Below are 16,605 nucleotides of genomic sequence, written 5' to 3'. Positions count from 1 at the left end.
CAGCATGAAATGATTCTCTAGCAGAGTAGTTCCTTCAACGTAAGGCTGTTTTACAGTGAAGATTTAGTTTCTATATTACAGTTAATAGTTGCTGTGGTTTCAAGTCAGACTTTCCTGGTTAACAAATGTTAAAATAAAATGGCACTCATTTGAATATCAGACTTCATAATCTTTAGAAAGTGCATGGTGACACAAAAGCAATTTTCTAAGTGTATAAGATGGATATTTGAAATGTATCCCTATCTTTGGGACTGTATTCCCCCTGTTATTGGCTTCATCCAGGTTTTCTGCTAAGGTTGAGAGCTATGGTAAGAACTGAATTCACTGAATATGTTTGGGGGCTATATTCCCCCATTACTGGCTTTGTCCTGGTGTTTTTTGCTAAGAGGTTGAGAGCTGTGGTGAGAACTGAATTCACTGAATGCTTGGGGGCTATATACTGTCATAGGTCAAGCGAACGTGACTATATGTGATTTCTTTGGCTTCGGTCATCTCGATGGCTTGGGTTCCGGGGGGGGATGTTGGGGCGCCTAGGAAAAGTTTGCCTCAGGGTGCTTCTAACGTAGTTACGCCACTGCAACTGGGAACACAAAAATACATGTTCTGAAAAAAGGTGATTGGAATTATAATATCTTGTATTTTATTAATAACTGTAACCCATAGCTGCATCGCCAGAAAATGCTATTATGAGAGACAGAGCACAATTCTGGAGCAAAATTGGGACCGTTATGTAAAATCCGGAATATTTAGAAGGTACGCAGAAAAACAACTATTAACAGAAGAAAAAGACCAAAAGTTTAGCTTTAATGTCTCGATGTAAAGTATTAAGCAAGCGTCCTCTATTTACTTCTGCTCAGAATAAAAACGTAGCATTTAACTGATGGGATTGCATTTTAAGTACTTCTCACTAGCTTCTCACAACCCGTATCCATTAGCAACGTGTATTTGGTGCCGGTAGAAGGCGCTGTAGACATTTAAAAAAGTCCTTTTTTATGTGAAACCCTCTTTCCTCGCCCCTCACAGACCTATTGGACTACCGTGGGTAAAATATGCATCTTATTGGACAGCTCACTTAACAACGAATAGGTTTCGGTGTTGCTATTTTTTTACGGAGCAGTACTAGATATTTACTTCCGGTTTGCCTTTAAAGAAAAGGGTTTCCGCCATGTTAAAGTGTAGTATGTAATTACCTTGTTTTGGATTGTATTTATTTTTATGGGTAAGTTAACATCCTTCTCGTATTTATGTGGAACTACAGTGAACTGAAAGCTGTATTTTGCTTAATTGTTGGATATTGAAGATCTGACAGCGTAATGAAGACGGAGATGTCTGTATAGCGGATATTTCAGTTTTGGGGTAATGAAAAAAGAAGCATTATATTTTCCCAAGTGCTGAAACGGACGGGATCACAGGTGTTTGAGAGAGCACCTATAATCTCTGTTGAGCGCTGAAGTTGTGCTTTCTGTGTCCGCAGTACAAGTAACTGTGTATTAAAGCTGCAGAGCTTTGCCTGCAAGGGTTTTACTTGATTGGAACTATTACTTCCAGATACAGCCCTTCCGGCCGTATTTGTTATTGCATTATATTGTCTACAAAATGTTGTAGTATTGCATCTTACTGTTTACGGTGTTTTGTGTTCTCTTAGAGGGAGTGGTTTTGCTCAGTAATTACTTTGCAGCTGCAAGTTTCACGTTGTGTCAGACTGTTTGCAAGTTCAGATCGTAACTCTCATCTGTGAGGCTGTCTCACATCTTTCGTTTCTGTCTGCATATTAAACATCGGTCCTGCTAGATTTACTTTATAGTGCAACCTGTTTATGTATACGTAGGCTAATAAGTAGTTGAAGTAAGTCTATACGCGAATTCAGTATCAATAACTTATATTTAGTTTAGTACCGGAAGATCTGCAGTCCAGTGTCTAAAGACATATTCTTAAAAAAAAACTCAATATAAAGCATGTCCTACGATTTGTAAAAACTTGTGGATTTGAATTTTTAATGGTTGACCGTATGTTTAATTTTGATCCTGTGCATGCATCCTTTTGGTGCGTAGGTCGGCAAGTTTACATTTTCAAGAAATGGTAACGGTCTTCACTTGAAATCATGCCTGCCACTTAGTGTAGTCTTTATTTTGAATGATTTAACATTTGTACAAAGTGTGATGTTTGCCAAGAATGAATGAAATATTGCCTTATTTCCTTTGTAGTAATTTAATAAATTTACATTATACTTCACTGCTCATCTTTAATCTACGTGCGTCTTAAGAGTCAAACCGGTGAAAGTAAGCATACTGGTTTATTTTGGTGTGCTAAAAACGTTTTGTTAACTAAAGATGCGTGATTGTGATGATGAAATGATTATGTGCAATGCTTCTTGTTAAATATGGTTTATGTTGTTAGCATTAATTGTTGAGGTTATGCTCAGTGTTTTGGTTTTGGTACACTTTTTATGGCCACCAGTAGGCAGAGAGATGTGCTTTACCGTCTTATGCTGATGCTGTCTGCCGGAACACTTGTGTGTTAGTTTTGTTCATATATGTATGGCACAAATTGTATACTCTCGTCATTTGCACATTGCTGTATTCATGCGGCTTTGTTTTGTTCCGTCTGATGCTTACAATGCTGCTAGAAATAATTATTTTCCTTTTTAATGTATTTTCTTGTGTCTCTTTAGAGAGAGTGGTTCAGTTTAACCAGTCTGTTCATTCTTTTTGTGCATATTCGTGTGTTCACAATCATGCAGTAGACACTGTGCACCACACAAAGGAAGAATTTAACATTTTTATAGTAGAGTCCAGTATTTATTTATGGCTGTGTCTTGCATCTAATTTTTCTACACACAAGTTATGAGTAGTGAGATCCTGCCTTATGACTTTGTTTTCTTAGTGGAGAGTGCAGAAATCTGAAGCTTTAGTAATAATTTACTGACAGGTGGCAGTCAACCTTAAAAAAAAAACACGTTGATATTTTCCTTTTTTGCACGCCAGCAGTTTACAGACCCACATCATCTTGTTAACTGATGTCCACAATATTAATGTCCTGTGATGACTTATGCATGTGAAAATGTTGCTGTTTACTACAAACCTAAAGTAAGTAATTTCATTAGATACTTTATGCAGACAGGTTCCTTCCAGTGCATTATTTTCTTTTTTGGGGCTCTTAAGGCTTTGCAACATAGGTATCAGTCATTGTGAGGCTTTGTTGTTTTAGACAGTTTTTTCATTGCCCTAAGCTGTCCAGTTTATTTTATTTGTTTAGACTCTCAAGTTAATGGGCAAGCCCTAGGGAGGTAGTAGCTGTACCTGTGAAGTGTTTCATGTTGTTTGTTACCTGCGCTCACCCCATTATTAAAGTTTTGGTGATAATCAGATCTGTCTTTGTAGGCATGTTTGCCAAGTACTGATTACAGTTTTGCATTGGTATCCTGTTGTACACTTATTGGCATACAGATTGTAGTACAGTTATCATGCATTCCTTATTTTGTTAAATATTAATAGTTGGACCATTTTGCAAGGAAACAGACATTTTTTATGTATTTTTGTGCATCTGGTTATCTGTATTTTTTGTTTAAAATTTGCATTTTTTGTCCTTGCACATGTGTGTAATACCAAGAGAGGAAAATGGGCCATGCAGTTTGTTTGCAGGTTTTCCTTAAAGTAAATTTTACAGATGGTATTGCTGATATGTTTGCTATAAAGCCATTGGTTTTGCTCTTGAAACTTGTGCATTTTTATTTCCTTGATATATACGGTTTGTGTAGTAGTTACAGTAGTTGTGTATAGTTGTTCTTCATTGTGTATACCAACTGTTGTTGCATTTGCAAAATAACTCGTACCAGGAATGTATTAAAGTGTTACTACAGTAGCAAGCTAGTAAAGAATGAGTGATCCTCAGTCTAGTCTGTAACTGTGTATCCGCTGCATCTTCAGGGTACGGTGTGCTAAGCAGTCTTTTTGTTATTTTTTATATTTGTTAACTGGGTAGAGCTGTAATCTATGTGGACCTTTTTCAGACTCTTTATGGGAGAACTGTTGGGCTAAGTGACTTGCATGAGTGGTGGAATTGTCTGCCTGGAGGCATGGTTAGGGCAGGATTTGCTACTGCGCATCCTGCAAGGTACGTCTCTAATATTATACCGGCAAATGGAGGCTGAGGAGGAATCGGTCATGGACCACTGGAAGTAGATTAACCACTTGTAGCCTTAGGCTGTCACTAGTAACCACATTTTTGTGTAATGCAGCTAAATCAGTTTTTTTTTCCATTGTGCACATTATGGAAATTTTTGGTAGTATAACTGTACATTTTGTTTTCTGTTTTTGACCTGCCGTCTGCTTATCATTGGACCCATCACTAGAGTGTGGATCAAACGGGAAGGGGATCATTTATTTAGCCATCATGGTTAGTTTGACTTCACTTATTTTGGCTCATCCACTTACCTACTCGTGCTTGGCTAAGCATGGGAAGTGGCTATGTAACTGGCTCTCTGTGCTGGTTATCACTCACTCCCACACACGTGACATTGTCAGCAAGCTGCCTCATCCCCAACCCTGAGAGAAGAGAAGTGATTTCCTTGGCCTCCACCAGGGAAATCTCACTCCCTCTTCCCTATCCTTGCCAAGTGGCTGCAACCCCTCTAGGAGAAGCAGGCAGGCCACAACCCATTGCTTCTCTCTTTACTTATGTAGCTGCATCTGTGCCTGCACCACTGATGGCATCCTTGTTGCCTGGACCACAGCCAAGTCAGGGTTTCATCCACTATGCTATTGAGTCAAGCTGGTATAACTGCTTTTGTTGTAGTGTATCACTGAAATTATTTAAGTCAGACTTTACTTAGCTGTATTGTGCTTACAGAAATCTAAGTGTTATATGTTATTAATGTATGTTTAGGGATGGAGTAGTAGCTTGAGGTTGATAGAGGGCATAGAGAGTGTTTTGAGTGTCAGGCAGGTCTCTTTGTTGAATGAGTGCTCACAGGCATGTGAGTACACATTCTGTGTTTTATGTATATTTATACATTTTGTTTAAAATATTTTGATTGGGAAAGAGGACTTGTAAATGGGCCTTAAGGCATGCCATGGGCTATATTCTAAAGCAACTAAAACAGAGTGGATCAAGTTAGTTTTAAAATTTAAATAAGTTAATATACATGGATCATATTAGTACAACATTAGTATAAACAGAGTATAGTTTTTAAGTAACATGGTAAGCTGATAGTGCCTCATATCAGTGTATAAGCATGAAAAGCTGAATAGGTAGAGACTGGAGAAGAGTATTAGGCTTTTCACTTTATCTTCATTTCTCTTTTTTTTTAATTTTTCCAAGTCTTTTGAGTTTCTAGTATCATGATTGGAATGGACCCGTTCCTAAGTCAAAGTACGATTAAAGTTCATGAAATTTAGTATTGTTTCAGTCTTGGATGTCAACAATAATGATCTTTGCAGCACCTGCAATGTGCCCAGTAATAACTCCTGCTGCAGTTCGTACAGGGTTACATGTATTGGTAACATGTCTAATATGATTGTAATTTCTTTTTTAAAAGACCTGTTGCTCCTACTACTGTTGGAACTGTCTGGGTATCTTTCTTCCACATTGCCGTTGTTTCTGCCTGCAGATCCTGATATTTAATGACTTTGTGTCTCTTAAGCAGCAAGACACTGTAGTCACTAGGTGTGGCCATTTTCAATGATCAATGCTACCTTTGTCTTGTCTTCTTTCGTGGACCACTATATCTGGTTTTCTAGTATCTGTATTTTGAACTGTTGGTAATAGGTGATCCCATGTGATATAAACTTCATCATTTTCTGTTATGCTTTGTGGCTCATCTTTCCAGTGTTTTTCAGCCACTTCAATACCATAAAGGTTGCACAGTCCCCAGTGCAGCAGTCTTGCCACATTAGCCTTTCAGTATACAGTCCTCTGCCATTAGTATGTCACAGCCAGCAATGAGGCGTGCAACTGTTTCCAATTTGGTTTTACAAAACCTACATTTTTCTGTTTCTCCCACATGTTCAATGGACTTTGTAAACCAACTTGTACGTATCCCACTATATTGGGCCCAATGTTAACCTTTCATCTCTTGGTTTGAATTCACCTCTCTGTAACCATTCCTGCATTCATTCCTGGTCAACATGAGGTACTTCCAGAAGTTTTCTATACTTGCAACTATATTTATGCATTTTCCACATTTCCTGCCTTCTCATCTAGTCCTAGACCATATATTCTTTCTTTTGATTTTTAACACATTAAGTTGCTGCCTGATTTTTATCTACTTCTGGTTTGATTTCCATTCCTGCTTGATGCCGATATGTTTCTGCTAGAGTAAGCAGAGAAGTTCCCTTAGATTTATTCTCCTCATGTTTCAAAATGTTCACTGCATTTGGTTCTTGTGAGGTCAATAGATATGTGTGGAGTCCCAAGATTGTAGATCTATACATGTAAACAGTTTTCAAGGAGGCCCATGTCTCCTCCTGAATTGGGAAAATATAATCTTGGTATGCACTGAAAAATGATGCGGTGAGCATGAAGCATCCTTCTTGTTTCTATCTAATCTTTCTAACATGTTTTGGGGCCAGTCAGTCACTCCAAAACTGTAAGTTAGGACAGGAAGGGCAAATCGGTTTATAGCTTGGATTTTGTTCCTATATGTCAACGCTGTTTTCAAGATTAATTTAAGTCTTCTAAAGTATTCCTTATTAAGTTTTGTTCGCATTTGTTCATGTTATATTGTTGATCCTTCATCAGTTCCCAAATATTTTTACACTCTCTCTTCCTCAAGTTCTTTTATATCACATTCTTGTCCCAAACTGATGTTTTCTTGATACTGCAGTTTTCCTGCTTTAAAGGTTGCTTTTGGACATTTATCAAGACCAAATGACATTCTTATATCATCTGAAAAAGTTTTGATAACTTCAGTTGTGCTTTCAGTTCATTATCTGATGAGCTATACAGTTTTGTAAATCACTGACAAAAAGAAGATGAAAAGTCTTTACACTTTGTTGTTTTCTAGGAGCCAAATTATAGCTCCTAGCTGTTAAGTAGACAGCTTAATGGGTTAAGTGCAAGAAACAGCGGTGACAGAGAGTCACCCTGGAATGTTCCCCTTTGAGTTTTTATCCCAGGAATAATAATTTGTCCTTTATCATGGCGTAATTACAAAGTGTTTTGCCACTATTTCGTGGTCACTGTAATGTAGTCGATCAGTGTAGGGCGTATCTTATACATTTTTATGCACTCTTTTATCCATGAACGTGGGATACTATCAAATGCTTTTTTATAGTCAATCTATGCCATACTTAGATTCTTCCCCTTTTTACAGTTCTCCACTATGACCTTAACAAATGATCCTTTGTTCATATGACTTTCTTTTATTGCCCTTTTGTTTTACTGTCATAATTGAGTTTTCTTCTAAATAACTATAAACTCTCTCTGCATCAATTCCAGTGCATAGTTTATACATCGTTGGAAGGCAAGTTATTGGTCTATAGTTTTTAGGGTAGCCTGCAGGTTCACTCTTAAGTAGTATTGTTTTTCCTGTTAGCCAGGTTGGTGTCTGGTCAGGGTGTGCATATAAATAGTTCTTGCTCATAGTTAGGTCATCGTGCAAATACGTTAATACTTATAACCAGAAGTTGGGTACTGCATCTGGGCCTGGGGGTTTCCAGTTGGAGGCTTTTCTTAACTTTATTTCAATCTTTCTGGCTGTTACTTCATCCCATTTCATGTCATGTACCTTTAAACTTCTTCTTTCTTTTTTACTTCTATCCATCTAGCATCTTTATGTTCCGCAAAGTCTTAATAAGTACTTCTTCAAAAAGTATCTGTTACTACTTTTTTTGGTGCTCATTTAGTTCATTTTACCTTGTTTCCCAACTCTTTATAAAACTTTTTTGGGTTATCAATAAATTGCTTATTTTGTATTTTTCCTTTATATGTATCTGTGCATCTTTTATTTGCGGTAATGCATGATAGATCCTGGCCTGTTTTAATACTGCTCATTGCTTTTATTACGTCTATTTTTCTTAGTAGTTTTGTTGATCTGTTCCCTCTTCTTTATTCTTGTAACAATGACACATCTGGTCTTAATTGCTTTATAGTTTTTTTCTGTTCAATACTTCATGATGGTATTCATTTTTTTCCTTGTTCCTTTCCCTCACTACTCTGTGTTCTTGCAGTAGGTCTTTTATCAGTTATTAATTTAGCTGCACAGTAATGTATCCAGTTTACTTCTGTGACATCACATGGAGCTCTATGGACAGCCGTAATTACTGTGTTCATTAGTTTTAATAAATTTCTGACTTTTTGGGTTTTATTGACCTTCTGTGGTCTGTTTCTATTAAATCAAGCATCTCTTCTCGTAGCTTTTCTTCTAAACTGAGGGCACATTTTTTATTTTCCATTTCCTGCGGGCATTCTATAGAAAGTTCTGTAGCATCTTCCTGTGGCACATTCTCTTCGGTTTCATTCTGTGCCATCCATTGCTCTGTCAAATGAGAACTTAAAGGCCTGTCACTCATCAACATTGACTGCGTCAGAGTTCCACAGTTTCCTGTACCTTCCCTTGCTGTCCAGCTTCACGTGAGCGTTTTTATACTGGTGTCCTGAGGAAGGCTCCAAAATATCTTCATGTGACGCCTGACCACTTGCTTCTTGTTTCACTGATTTCCCCTTAATTTGGATATCCATTGCTCTCTCTTGTTGTGGTGCTTTCTGAATTAGATTTTATACACCTGAATCGGTACTCCATAACCTCAGTTTCTGTTTCTTTAACTTCTCTTTTTCCTCTGTCGTATTTTTTATATTGTAAAGTTTTCCATATCCTGAGTCCTTTGTCTGTACTTCTGTTTGAATATCTTTGGTGCTGCTCTTTTTGTAGTGGTTAGTTTTGCTTTCTTCTTTGCATAAATATGACACAATATTAAATCTCTTTTTCTTTCCCATGTCCATATTTCTTCTTCAGATGTCTCCTGATCTTCCTGCTTCTCCTTACTTTCTGGACTCACTCGATCTCTTGCTGTGATGTAACCTGCGTTAGACCTTCTACACCAATTTCTTCACTTCATTTCGCAGGCACTCCGTAACTTCACCTCCTATTTTTTTTAACTTCTGCTTTACTAATCTTTTCTGCACTCCCTCTTTGTGATATTATTTTCTTTATTGCGATATTTTCCATATCTGGATGCCTTTGCCTGTTTTTTCGAATATCTTTAGGGCTGCTTTCTTTTATATTGATTAGTCTTTCTCATTTGCATAAATATTGCACCATATCATATCTTTCTTTCCCATGTCTAATATTTCTTTTTTTAAACTTTTCAAAAATCTCTAGGTTTTGTTGTTTATATTTTCGCATTTCCTCAGGTGTTTCATTTGCCAAACAGATCAAAGTTTCTTGATCTGTATAATGTTTTTCACAAATCTGTAGTATTAATATATACACATTTTTATTTGAAGCTTCTGACAGTTTTTCTTGTGGAAATATTTTTCTTTCCTCTAATTTCTCTTTCAATCGTTTTGTGTCTTGTGTCTGGAAGTACTGGGCTTTTTGCATAATAGTAACAATACAGAATTTCTTTCTTATCCTCAGTAGTCCACTTTATCGTCTTTATGGCTCTTCTTTGGCCTATCAGTTTTTGTGATTTTTGTGGAATACTGCTACCTTCTACAACAGGGGGACCATCCTCCCCCTGGGCCTAGCCTGGCCCCATTGTAGGAATGTTTCTGTATTTTGAGGGTTCTACACTGTCGTCTTTTCCAGTCCTGGCACCAGTGTGCCTACCAGGATTGGGCACTTTTTTTCCCCCCTGGGTCTTGCGCACCCAGCTATCTTTTTGAATTTTTAACGTACTTCTTTCCATGGTATATGCTGTATAAACACAGTCTATATATCTGTGACACCTTAGTGAGATTGTGTGATAAACAGGGTCCACCTCGTGCAGGTACTCAACAAGACTCGGATGAATTCATTTTCAGCACTCCTGCTCTCCTTTGCTTGCTGGCTTTTCATCTCTCCATTTCTCTTCCCAAGGATAATTTAATGTCAGGAAAGCAGGAAGGTAAAAGAGAGGAAGTGAAGTATCGGAGGGCGAAAAATGAATGTAGAGCATTTAAGAAAGTGAAGTGAACCAGCGAAGTTATGGGATGCCTAGTTTGAAGAAAGAGGTGCACTTTGCCATCTAAGTTTTAAGTACAATGTGCAATTTAGGGAATGTTTGTATTTCTTTAAAGGAGGTGGGGGACCTGTGTAGCTGTGGTACAAGGTGACAAAAGCTATTCATAATGCATTGGATAAAGGTTCTTGGAGCTTGAAGGGTTAACCCTGATGGTGGGATGGCTCTTGCGTTGTAAATTTAGGTTCTTGTGGTCAGTTCATAGGTGAAGAAGTGTAGAGTTCTGTTTTAAAAGTTTGAAAACAAGTGATACAAGTAATAGTTTTGGCTTGCTGTTGAACTGGTAGCAGATTTGTTTTAGAGAGTCAGATGGTGATGTACTATCGCAGGGTCTAATGGTATGAGTCTGTAGATTTGATTGCTAATGGTTTAAAGATTTGTGTAGGTCTTTTTGCAGGTGACCTAAAATTTTCTGTAGGCATATTTTCATTGGGGAAGGAGACTTCCTTTCCTAGTAATTCCTCTGCCACCAGAGAGAAAGTTATGCATGTACTTTGCCCCAAAGTTGTAATGAATGGATGTATTATGTGTATGTAAAAAAAAGTGTGCGTGTATATATTGTGTATATCCCAGACCTGGTCATTACCAACATGGGAGATAGATACTCCACACCATTGGTCAGGTCTGACCATAAGCAAATCACCTTTAACATCCACATCCCAGCCCCATTCCCCAGTAAGGAAACCTCCGTAAAATACTTCTCCAAAGCCAACTTCATGCTACTCAAGTCAGAAGTTACAAACATCATGCAGAAAAGAGGAACATCCCAGGATGCAAAAAAAAACTCCCTTACCAGCCTCAGTAAGAAGCTGAGATCCCTCATAAAATCCTCCAAAGCTAGTTATGAAAATAAAATTGCCAAAGATTCCAAAGACAACCACAAGGCATTCTATAGTTATGTCAAGAATCTAAATGGCATTGCTCAGATATGCTCTGAGCTACAACAGAATGGCATTAAATATACTGGTCCCAAGGATATTGCCAATATCCTGGCAGATTGATTTAGTGCCAGATTCACCCCCCTCTTTCCCCCTAAAGGGCCCATCTCAATATAAAAAGATTGCCAAATTCTGGTAATCACGGCCACACAAGTAGAAACTGCACTCCCCAAAGCTAAGAATACAGCATCCATGGGACCAGATGACATCCCGAGCTGTGGACTACATGAACTACAAAATGAAGTGGCACCTCACCCAAGTGTAATGTTTAATCATAGCCTCACCTCAAGCTTCGTGCCCACTGAGTGGCGCACAGCTACAGTTATCAGACTCCACAAGGGAGAAGCCACCTTGGATCCCGGGAACTACCATCCTATCAGTCTGACGAGCCTGATCTGCAAGTGCATGGAACTTCTAAACAAAGATATTGGCAACCTTCAAACACTAGACCCCACCCAGTTTGCCTTCGTGAAGGGCCGATCTTGTCTCCTGAACCTGATTGGTTCAGTCTCCAGAGGTGTGGATGAGGGTAAGGCGGTCCACAAAGCCTATCTGGACCTCGTCAAGGCCTCAACACCATCCCTCACTCTGGAATCATAGATAAACTTACTAAGCTGGGCATGGATCCCTACGTCACTTGATGGGTTGCCAACTGGCTTACTGACAGAACCCAGACTGTAAAAGTAGCCGACTCCAAATCCAGCTCTAGACAAGTGTAGTACCACGGGGTTCAGTCGTGGGACTGCTCTTGTTTGGTATCTACTTCTCTGGAGTACAGGCCAACACTAAGGGACTCTGGCTAACAATTTTCGCAGATGACTGCAAACGAGCCATTACTGAATCCCCAAATGGTGTGGTTATTCTACAAAAGGGCCTTAAAGAAAGAGATGCTTGGTGCCAGAGCCATGGGCTCAAGTTTAATGCCAAGAAATGTGTAGTTATCCCCTTTGGGGGAAAAAACATGTACCCATGAATTGTCACATGGGTGGCAGTACACTAAACACCGACGTGTGATCAAAGACTTGGGAACACAGGTGGACAGTGGTCTCACCTTCGACAACCACATCGCCACAACTGTCAGGAAATCCTTCTGTGTGGCACACCTCATCACTAAGGGCTTTTCATCCAGAAAATAGGAGGTTATTGTCCCACTGTACTCATCCCTCATTAGACCCATTATAGAGTACAACGCCCCGTTTGGTATGTACCTCACAAAACATCTGCAACAGCTGGAAAGGCCGCAGAAATACCTCACTAAAAGAATCACAGGCCTAAAGCAGATGCCCTATGCTGACAATCTAAAAAAACCTCCAGCTATACTCTGTGGTATATAGTCTACTCAGAGGTGATCTCTGCTTGACATACAAGGCCATGTCAAACCCTGAGCTGTTGGACATGCTCCACTTAAAGAAATCCCAATCCCTCAGAGCCACATGCTCCAGGGATCTAAACCTTGTCATCACGGTGAACAAAACATGCTGGATCCTCTCTGTGAGGTACTTCTGTGGCCTCTCCAGCTGTTGCAGGTGTCTAGTGAGGTACATGCCAAATGGGGCATTATACACTGATTGGTTTAATGAGGGAAGAGTAGAGAGAGACTATGACCTCTTTCTTCCTGGATGCAAAACCCTTGGTAATGAGATGTGCCACATAGGACTTTCTGACCACAGTGGCAATGTGGTGGTCGAAGGAGAGGTTGCTGTCAACCTGCGCCCTCAGATCTCTTATAACTCGTTCAGTGGGCTCTTATCGATGTGGTAGTTAGTGGAAACTGCATTTTTACCAAAGGGGATGACCATGCTTTTTTTTTTTTTTTTTTTTGGCATTAAGCTTAAGGCCAGTTTCGACACCAGTCATTGATCTAAGTGAGACCTTTCTGTAGGATGTCTGCATTACTTGAGTTAATAATGGCTCCCAGCTTGCAGTCATCTGCAAACTTGGTCAGGCAGAGTCCCTTTGTGTTGGCCTGGACTTCTGAGAAGTAGATGCCGAGCAGGAGAGGACCCAGCACCAATAACTATGGAACTCCACTCATGACTGGTCGGCAGTCTGATTGGAGTTCGCTACTTTCACACTGTGTGTTCTATCTGTGAGCCAATTTGCAACCCACCTAGTGATGTAGGGGTTGATGTCTAGTTTGGTGAGTTTTTCAATAATTCCCAAGTGAGGAATGGTATCAAAAGGCCTTGGCCAGATCGAGGTAGGTTCATAGGTAGGTACTAGGCTATTGGCCCTAGGGCCTATACAAACCTAGCCAAAAATGTACCCTGGCTTTCGCCACCCAAGAAAATTATTTTCCTGTGCCCCTGTCAAGCAGAACCACAGAAGTGATCCCCGGGGTGAATTTCCTATTACCCATCCAATCATCAAGAGTTTTCTTGAACAGTGCTAATGAGGAGCTCTGTTTGACATAGATAGGTAGTCTGTTCCAGAGTATGGGAAGTCTCTGGGACAGGAATCTATCCCTCCAGCATGTTCTGTTTATTGTGGTGACAAGGTTTAGGTCCCTAGAGCTCGGAGGGATTGGGATTTCTTTAAGGGGAGCATGTCCAACAACTCTGGGTTTGACATAGCTTTGTATGTTAGGCAGAGATCGCCTCTGAGTAGGCGATATGCGACGGAGTAAAGCTGGAGTTTTTTTTGTGACGGTCTGCGTAAGGCATCTGTTTGAGGCCAGTAATCCTCTTTGTGAGGTATTTTTCAGCCTTTCCAGTTGTAGATGTCTTGTGAGGTACATACCAAAAGGGGTGTTGTACTCTATAATGGGTCTAATGAGTGATGAGTAGAGGGGAACAATGACCTCTTTTTTTTTTTTTTTTTTTTTTTTTTTTTTCTGGATGAGAAACCTTTTGTGATAAGGTGTGCCACATAGAAGGATTTCCTGACCACTTTGGCGATGTGATTATCAAAGGAGAGACTACTGTATTTGCACTGCCTTGGCTTCTTCCACAGCCCTGGTGACTGACTCAAAGTCAACCAGGTTGAGCAGGCAGGATCTCCCTATCACAAAGCCAAACTGCATGGGGTCCAGAGTTTGGAGATTTTCTATATCTTTTTAATCAGGTCCTTAATATTGCGCTCCATAGTTTTACATATAAGACTCGTCAGGCTAACTGGGAGGTAATTACCAGGGTCTGTAGTCGCTCCCCCTTTATGGAGAGGGATTACTGTAGCAGTGCGCCATTCAGTAGGGACAAAGCCTGAGGTGAGGCTGTGACTGAACAGGGCATAAAGATGTGGTTCCAGTCTGCTTTGTAGTTCATGTAGAACACAGCCAGGGATATTATTGGGTCCTATGGAAGCTGTATTCTTGACCATGGACAAATTTAGCTTTAATCTGGGCTGCAGTAATGCTGGGTGCCTGACATTCTTCCGGTATTGTGATTGGTCCTTTGAGGGGGGAGAGAGGGGTAAACTTGGCACTGAATCTGTCAACTAGTATGTTGGCAATGTCTGTTAGCTCAGTATAGGAGGTACCATTGTGCAGTAACTCAGAGCAAATCTGGGTATTGCTGTGGAAGTTCTTGATGATATAACTAGAAAAGGTGGTTATCTTTGTGGGGGGGGGGGGTGTGGGTGAGATGGTGATTAGTTTATGGTCAGATCTGACCATGGAGGGATTGACTATTGGTGTAGAGCAACAGTCGCCCATGTTAGTAATAATCAGGTCAAGGATGTTGCTTTCTCTAGTGGGGGTCAGAATGTGCTGGTCCAGGGCATTGGAATTGATGAATTCCAGGAAGCATTGGGCCAGTGTATTGGTCATTGAGTAGTTTTCCCAGTTGATGGAGGGGTAGTGGAAGTCTCGTAGTATGAGAGTGTTGGGTTGGACCTTGATAGAGTCCAGGGTGCTTAGGAACGTGGAGTGACAGTCTAGGGACATGGTTGGGAACCTGTAGCAGGCTATGGCCTGGATTGCAATCTTACCCAGTGTCAGTTGTACCTGAAGTATCTCGGATGCATTATACTTGGCTATACTGCGGTGGTGGTGCTGCGGTAGCGTTGTCGCCTCATAGCAAGACGTTGTCCTGTTTGATTCTCAGCTAGAGTGTTTTCTGTGTGGAGGCATACGTGAATGGGGCATGCCTTCGTTGAAGGTTGTGCATTAGGGCTGGTAACCCGGTACGTAAAAATCCACTACCAATCATTAGCGGAACAGAGTTCCGCTGTGGCGACCCCTAACTGGGAAAAGCCGAAAGAAACAAACTAGTCTGGAGGTGTGCATATCCTTTGAATATGGAGACGCCACTGCCTTTGGAGCTTCGTTCCATGTTTCGGGGCCGAAAAGTGAGGAATGAGTTGTAGCCTGGTAGCACAGGGGTGCTTTCTACCACTTTAAACTAGGTCTTCATTACACCACAAATGTCAATGTTCTCAATTTTGAGGAGTGCTTCGAGCGAGTGCATCTTGAGATTTAGACTTCTAGCACTGAGCAGCATGACCCTCAGATTGCATTTATTTATAGCTGTTACGGTGGTAATTTGGTCTTTGGAACACCGCCTAAAAAAGGCACTATAGAGGTGGCAAAAGCCTTGGTCAGTACCCGGAAACCCAAGGATGACAGATGCAGACTGACAGACTTTGATGCTTTGCCAGAGATGGTCAAGTCATCCCAAACAGACAGATACTGGATCCCCTTGGAATGGCACCAGAAACTTAGCCAATTGTTGAGGTCAATCATTTTTTTGTTTGTACTGTCTTATCATTCTGGATGTTGGTAGGATATTGCTCAGGGCAAGTGTCATACCTGCCTAGGCCACATAATCAGAGAGCTCCACCATGTCTCTCTTCATGAGTCTAGAGAGGTGCGTCTCAGGTCATTCACACCCACATGGACCATGACGGAGTCATACTTGTACTTGTTGTGGAGTGAACTGAGTGTGTGTGTTGTGTCGGATTCTGGCACTTAATAGACACAACTGTTGCCTATTCCTTATTCAACCTAGTGAGTGGGACATCTGTGTACCTCACTATTGAGTCACCTGTGATTAGTGTATTGGGCAAGGTGTTTAGCCTTCGGGGCACACTGTGGACGTGAGCTGTGTGTCCTGTGGTTTGTGCTGAAAATGTAGATTCATACTTTTGTGTTTTCATATATGCTTTAAGTTTCAGGGAAAGAGAGTTCAGTAGAAAGAAAAAAGGTAATCTTGCTGGCTAAGCTTGAGATATGCTGAAATAACAGTTCTCGGGGAAAGCTACAGAATGTTCCCTTTCTTAAGTGAAAGATGTGTACTTGAATGGAGTAGGTAAAGAATAGACAGGGAGTGGGAGGCACATGCAGGAATATGCTTGGAAACAAAGACTAAAGAGGTGTGTAAAATATTACAGGGTTTTGGTGGTATTAGGAAATACTTCAGAAGCGGTTAGTTGAGTCTGTTAGTTTTTGGGCTAATATGCAAAAGGTCTTTGTAGTACAGATGCTAGAGTGCGAGTACAGAAGTCAGGTGAAATATCTATACTGTTCAGGAGTAAAAGACTGCTTCAGTTGATATTCAAGAAAATCAGAT

At 40.3% G+C, this 16,605-nt stretch overlaps 1 protein-coding gene across 3 annotated transcripts in view; it reads left to right on the top strand.

The window, feature by feature from the left end:
• The first annotated feature begins 1,105 nt into the window (after positions 1 to 1,105).
• The window catches only part of EP400 (E1A binding protein p400), a 3,509,270-nt gene continuing 3,493,770 nt past the window's right edge, over positions 1,106 to 16,605 (top strand). For all 3 annotated transcript variants that reach the window (XM_044065578.1, XM_044065569.1, XM_044065563.1), the window contains exon 1: positions 1,106 to 1,219. The gene's annotated coding sequence lies outside the window, so the exon portion shown is untranslated. The remainder of the gene's footprint in view (positions 1,220 to 16,605) is intronic.

Source organism: Protopterus annectens, chromosome 1.part0 (genome assembly GCF_019279795.1).
Source record: "Protopterus annectens isolate FY-2018-M chromosome 1.part0, PAN1.0, whole genome shotgun sequence".
Classification (NCBI taxonomy): domain Eukaryota; kingdom Metazoa; phylum Chordata; order Ceratodontiformes; family Protopteridae; genus Protopterus; species Protopterus annectens.
The sequence above is the reverse complement of the archived record's forward strand: the minus strand, read 5'-3'. Positions and strand labels throughout refer to the sequence as shown.